General features: G+C 38.6%; 1 long non-coding RNA gene across 1 annotated transcript in view; it reads left to right on the forward strand.

The window, feature by feature from the left end:
* The window catches only part of LOC146401709 (uncharacterized), a 54436-nt gene extending 47657 nt beyond the window's left edge, over window positions 1-6779 (forward strand). Inside the window, exons 7-12 of the long non-coding RNA XR_014810873.1 lie at window positions 964-1178; window positions 1463-1694; window positions 1802-1988; window positions 2561-2711; window positions 3653-3795; window positions 5992-6779. This is a non-coding gene — a long non-coding RNA (uncharacterized LOC146401709). The remainder of the gene's footprint in view (window positions 1-963; window positions 1179-1462; window positions 1695-1801; window positions 1989-2560; window positions 2712-3652; window positions 3796-5991) is intronic.
* Window positions 6780-7034: the final 255 nt, after the last annotated feature.

The raw sequence follows: 7034 nt of genomic DNA on the forward strand, positions 1-7034 counted from the left end.
AGGTTGACATTTAACATTTGAATGCAAAATCCATTTGGGGCCTATCCTCAGATTTTTGTATAAGGTGTGAGATTTAGGCCTAGTTTCGATCATTTGTCTTTTGTCCATTTGCTAAGAAGATATTCCTCCATTAAACTGCCTTTGAACTGATGTCAAAAATCAGTTTTCTCAACTTAGGTGAGTTGATTCTATGCTCTTACTCAGTGGCATACCCTTGTTAATGATGTTCTTTTCTTACCCTCTTAACCTTGTAGAATCTGTGTAAGGCTTTCTTTTACATTCCTTATATGTTTAATTTGTGTTTACCCTCTTTTATTCCATTGATAATTCTCTTGATAATCCTAGGTAGGAATATATCAATTTTATGTATCATTTTGAGAAAACTAACCTTGTATTTCATGATTATCTCTATTTGTGTTTTCTTTAAGATTTGCCAATTTGAATTTTTAGTTTTTCCTTCTTTTAGGTTATATTGGGTTCTATTTGTTCCTTTTCTATCTTCTTTTGCTGAAAGATGTAGACAATTGTTTTTCAACCTTTTTTCTTTGGTAATAGGAGGATTTAAAATATAAATTTCCTTCCATGTATTATTTTAGCTATGTCACATCCTTATTTGTATGTATATGTTCTCACTGCATTTTCTTTCAAACATATTCAAATAGCCATTGTAATTGCTTCTTTAACTTATGAGTTATTTTAAAACTTAGTGCCTAAATTCCAAATATTTGAGAAGGAAAGGGAAGGAAAATGCTTGAATAGAGAGGAAAAGGAGGCTGGGAGGGCTGGAGTAAGCAGAGTCCAAGGGCTGAGTCCATGGCTGAGTCTTTGCCAGGAAAGAAGGGGAGTCTTTCATCTTCCCTCTGAGCTCTGCTATCTTCACAGGGTGTGAGACTCCCCCTTGTCTCCTCTTTTTAACAGAGGTTTCTGCTTATTTATTCATTTATTTTACATCTTCTGAGACAGAGCAGAAGGATATTTGATTCCAGAAGAGGAAGGAGCTGTGGTGGAAGGAAGAGTGATTCAAGAAGGGGTCAGCAGCCAAGGAATCCAGGTGGCCTCCAGAAGCTAGAAAAGGCCAGGAAATGGATTCTCCCTTAGGGCCTCTGGAAGGAATCAGGCCTGCCAAGACCTTGCCTGGAGCCAGTGAAACTGGTGTCAGATTTCTTGCATCCAGAACAGTAAGAGAAAGAATTTGTTTTAAATGACCAGGTTCATATACAAACATTGAGCCTATATTTTTTGTTTGCTTTGCAGCACTAGCAGGATGGGATGGGAGGATTTGCAATTGCCTTTTGGGACACAGCGTGGTGAGGCAGCCCTGAACATTCTTGAGGCACCCAACTAAGCTGGACAACATCTTACTTAGTGTTATTATTCTTTCTCTTTCTTTTCCCGCTTTTTATGATTTTGTAGTTCAGTACACCGTGGTTAAATATTCACTTTACTTCTGTATTTTTATCAGGTACTCTGGAAGTTCCAAGTAAGAAGTTTCTAGAGCAGAAGGAGATACAGATTGGGAAGGGAGTAAAAGACCAAAGTCCCAAATCTGTAGTCCAAGAATTGTCAGTGTTAAAACTGTACCAGCGTAGGTGAGGAATAATGAGCAATGTGAATGCCCTGTGGTGGGACTGTGGCTGGAGGGTTCCTGTGCAGGCTGCAGGTGCCTGTGGAGCGCTGTGCTCCCCAGCACAGAGGTACGTGGCTGAGTCTGTGATCTGGGCAGAGGAAATGTACAGCGAGATGCGGCGTTCTTTAACAACTGTCGTGGCGTTTAATCTTCCATTCTGCTTGGTCCCTGAAGGAATGAAGAACAAGTGGTCGAGGCGGCCCCCACTCTTCTGACGATACCACTGCACATTGCTCACCAGAGTGGTGGAAAAATTGCACCAGAGTGTGGAGCTGGCTCCCTCCTGGAGACTCTGGGCTGGGGGACTCTGCTCCACATCTACCCCTCTCACACCTGATGGGAAACAGAGAGACAGTGACAGGTGAGGGTCATTGTAACTTCTTCAAAACCTTGAATGTGCCCCCCCCACCCCCACTGATGAGTATGAGAGAAAGTGTGCAGGACTTGTCATCCTTCCCCCAACATCCTCAACAGTACAGCAGCTGCTCAGTCCTTGAGATTTCCCTGTGGGGCAACCCCAACTCACAGCAAATCTGGGCCAACAGAAGTCCCAGCACAGGGTCCACTAGGCGCTTCATAATGCTTCTACTTCTTTCTGGGATATTTTCACCATAAAATACTGTCACCCTGGGCAGTGAGGTGTCATGACTTGATCTGGAGATGTTCCTGTTTCTGCAACCAATCATTTCACCCAACAAACCCTCCTCAAGCCCACACTTGGTGACAGAAAACCCCACCCTCCTGCCTCAACCCACTTAGAATGGGCTGGGGCAGTATGGGGTAAGAGTAGGAAAAAAGGAAAGTCATTATTTGATGACTTGAGGGACATTTTCTAAGAACATTTCAGAGAAGGCAGACTCTGATTTGGAATTTGGGAGGATTTTGGAGACACAGAAGTAAATATTAATTATCCTGCTCCATCTTTCCTCTCAGATGGCATGGATGAAGTAGATTCTTACATAATGAAATTCCATTTCCCAGGACTGCGGAGGCTCCATGTTACTGGTCCTCATATGTACACCTCTGTGGCTCTCGGAAGGTGCTCATGAACCAGCACAGTATCAGCAGTTGCTCCTGTTCATTGGTACACTGTGTTGTTAATAGTATTTCTTTTAAATTATTTGTATTTATTCCTAACTTGATCTGCTTAAAGAGCAATATTGTTTATTTTAGTCATTTAGATGGATTTTGCAACTAGAATTGTAAATAGTTTTATTTTTCTTAAAACATCTGTAATATAAAAATAAATTTTAATTAAAATTTCACTTTCAAATACATTTTAAACACTGTTGATTAGTCTTCATTGCATTCTACTTTTTAACATTAGTAGTTTATTTTAAAAGAAAAATAATCGTTTTTGAAATCATATAAAAAATGTAGTTTGTGCTCCTATCACAGACTCTATACATAAAAATCCTCCTCTGTAGATAGATTTGGAAGCAAAAGGGATGGAAAATGAGGATCTGCATATTTTTACTGAAGTTGAAGTAAAATGAACTGCATATACTGAAGATCAGATGGGTAGTTCAAGAATGATGCAAATATTTACTAAAGGCACTATGAGGAATAGTGTAGAAAAATGAAGATGTGAGTAATAAATAACTATTATTGGGCACACAGTACATGTTAGATAACTAAAAATAGAGAAGAGAAAAGAGGAGTGACCTAACATGGGTGAGCCACTCAAACCCACTAACCCCAAGATTCTACTTGGAACTTTGGCAAGACGTTGTGTTTGAGTTAGAATGCCTGTTACATGGGTCCACTGGATAAAGAAAGCCTTTTTCCCTTCTTATTATATTGTCTGGACATAGCAGAAGAGATAAGGAAGTCCCACTATAGGTAGGAATAATTGCACCTAAGCTCCAGGTGTTCTCCATCAGATAGAGTGATGCAGCCATCAGTCTGGGTCACTGACTGGGCTACAGTGCCTCCTGCAACATCAGAGAGACCAGGTCAGACTCAGGTATAATGAGATTGTGTCTTTATTCAGATTCTAACCAGAGCAATATTCCTTCCATAAAGGAAGAAGCATGGAATACAATGTTACTTTACTGCCTGTGAAGAGCACTGGGAGCAGCGATAGGGTTGTTGAGCACCAGGGAGAAAGCTGAGACTTATTATGGAAGATCTTCCCTGAAGAGCGGGGAGGAATATGCACCAGTGTGGTGAGTCCTTGTAACTGGGAAAATCTGAGATTCAAGATATCCATGCCCAGGCAGTTCTAGAGACTGCTAGTAAGACATGTTTCCTTGGCAACGCCTGCTCCTGGTGTTGAGCCTGTCGGGATGTACTTCTCTGTGGTCTGTGAGCTAAAGAAGCTCACTGGAGAGAGAGGAATTTAATTTATTGTAAGTGACATTTCCGGTTAATACAACATCGCCCTCTAGAGGTCAACGAAGGAGCAAATTGAGTCTTAAGGCTTTTGTGCCCCATCTCCTTCCTGTTCCTAGCTAGGCTTGAATTTCTTAGCATTCTAATCTGACAGTATTTCAGGGGTTGTTTACTAAGAGGCTCTTTTAATACTATGAATTAAGTAGCATTAGTTAATCCTATGAAGTGAATCATCCTCATTTTGTACATGAGGAAACAGAAGAAAGGAAGAACAGATGTAATTTGTTGAAGGCTACACAGCAAGTGACAACTAGAGTTTGTTTCATTGGTAAGATTCAAGAATCTGTGTTATTTACCACTGATAATTTTGCTCTCTATTCCTTAGAGGGGATATTATCTTCTCTTATTATAAGGGAAATAAAGTCCTTCTGCAAGTAAATGCTTTGTCCAAGGACCGATGAGGATTACAACCTAATTCTATTACACGGCAAAGCCATTTCCTTACTCACTATGTTGTCTATGATTCAGTACTACTCTTTGAGAATAGATGTAATTTCACCAAGGACATATATCTAGATCAAAATTCAGAGGAGACTCAAAACTAAAGAAAATGCCCAAGGAACCCTAAAACTTCTGTGAAAATGTATCAGAGAAACCTCGAAGGGTAGTCCAGAGTATATATGGCAAATCAGAAATGACTGGTGTTCTGAAAGAGAAGGAAAGAGGAGTTTCAAGAAGGAAGGAATGCTCAACAGAGCAATTGCTGAAGAAATGTCTATCCAGTGAGATGATGGCTAAAGGTGTCTACCAATTTTTAGCAGCACAAAGATCATGATCTGAGTCTTTGAGGAGAAGCTCAGCTGTAGTAAAGATGAGACAAGGGAGAAGAACATTTGAATATAAATTCTCTTTCTAGAAGCTGAATTGTGAAGGGGAGGAAAGAGACAGGTAAAATGCACTTAGAATTCTCAATATGCACTGCTAACAGACTCTTCCCGATTCAATCTATATGTCTGTAGAAAGTAGAAGTCAAAAGACAAAATGTGCCAGTGGAGCTCAGAGTTATTAACTCTTGTGATTTTCTCGTGATATCATCTACTATTGGCAGATCTCTTGTGGAAGAACTAGAGGTAAAACTAATGACAGTTCCATTAAAAAATACCCATCAATTCTGTATTTTATGAAGATAAATTTAGGAGAATATTTTAAAGCAGAAAACATTGAGTGTGAGGATAACACATGATGTCTTTTGATTGATGGAGGATTATTTTTGAACAGGGATGAAAATATAGAAATATAAGAAAAGGATCTTAAAAATCTGTGCGCTACTTTAGGGTTGGCAAGCACTGTTTTCCGGGGGTACAGCATTGCTGAATCATCATGTGTACCTTTTACACTTTCATTGGTTTTTAGTTATGGAAATGGGTTGACTGTGTGTACTAACTGATATCTAAATGACTAATTTTGGGTGTTTTTTTTTTTTTGTAAACTTAGAAGAGAATACCCTGTCTCTTTGCAGGAGATTTTAGCTAAATGCAATTGTAATCTTTCAAAATATCTGGTATCAACCCCCTTATGACAAACACAATGTGTTGATTTTAATGGTGTGAGGAGAAATGTGTAGCATTTAGCATGATCTATGAAGAATGTCAGAGAGAAGGAGAATTGTATAGGGGAATGAACTGAACAAATGAACTTAACAAATTACTTGGGGAACTATTTCACTAATAATGGTGAGAAGAAGGAGTAGAGAAAGGAAGGAAAGAAAAGAGAGAGGGTAGGAAGTAGGGAAGTAGAAAGGAAAATAGTAAGGAAGGAATTAGTCCATGAATAAATAAGGATTTTGGATTGTTTGTGTGTCTTCATTATGAGATCCATGTGATGTTCTTTGGCTCTTTCTTCTATTTTTATAGAAGCTGTAACTCATACCCTCAGTATTTTATTATATCCCTAGCAATTGTCAGCAAAGTTTTTAGTCATGAGTGTTTATTTGTTCAACAAACGTTTATTGAGCACCTATTATTTGTCAGATACTGTGCTAATTACTGAAGATACTTCAATAAACAAAACACACAGAAAGATATGTTTCAGAAAAAGTGAAGTGTGGAAAAAGGAAAATGAGCTTAAAGTCTGTGAAGAAGAGGAAATGAGTGGAAAGCTGACTGGAGGGATCCTGAAGGAGACATGCTGATCTTTGGAAACTGCTACAGCAGCTCCCACTGTATTTTCCAAGACTGAGTACAAGTATGTTTCACTCCCAGAATCAAAGCAAGTTCCAAAGGATGGGAAATTAACGATTTACATTTATGTACACATCTTACGCACTAGGACAAATTTCTCAGTCTTTATGAAGATCCAAGAATATGATGTGAGTGGTACCACTCACATCATGGACTGAAACGCCTCTCTCCTATTTTTCTCTGACTTGTGCCCTTATTTCGTGTATATCATTTCTTGGGAAGATGTATGGCTACTTAGATGCTTCAGAATCTCTCTACAATCAACGACTTATATTTACTGCTATTTGAATATTTGGGGACTAGCGTGTCTCTGTATAGAATTAGGGACTATTGCTTTTTTCAAGGCACAACTCATGATTTCTACTCTAACATCTTCACATTTTGCTCTGAAATGTGTATCACTTCCTGCAGTGGGTTCTATGATCCATTCCACTGACCTTCCATTTGATTGTTTGGGGAGTTTCTTCTTACTACTGCTCCCAGTAAAGCAAGATTGAACAATGTATGTTCAGTTGTCGAAGCTTGACGATTTTGGTTTAAAAATAAATTAAAAAGTTGGTGCTACATTTCAACAGAAAGAACCTTGAGAAGACAAAAGATTCTTTTACTGCAAATGTGAAAATCAGCATTCACAATCAGCCATGACTTAAACAGGTAAGGGGGAAGTTTAGAAAATAGCTATACACTAGTTAACTATAATTTTTACCTTAAGCTTATTTCTCTTCTCATTATAAATTGTTCATAAATCTGTTTGCTGAAAATAACATAGATCATTCCCGCATTGTTGAGAGCTTTGTTTTAATGTTTGCAAGGATTTTAGATTCATAACATTT

The sequence above is a fragment of the Sus scrofa genome, chromosome 7, assembly GCF_054392235.1.
Source record: "Sus scrofa isolate SSC_HxYL_T2T_F1_AM1 chromosome 7, Sscrofa_HxYL_maternal_Yorkshire_Landrace_v2.0, whole genome shotgun sequence".
In the NCBI taxonomy this organism is placed as follows: Eukaryota; Metazoa; Chordata; class Mammalia; order Artiodactyla; family Suidae; genus Sus; species Sus scrofa.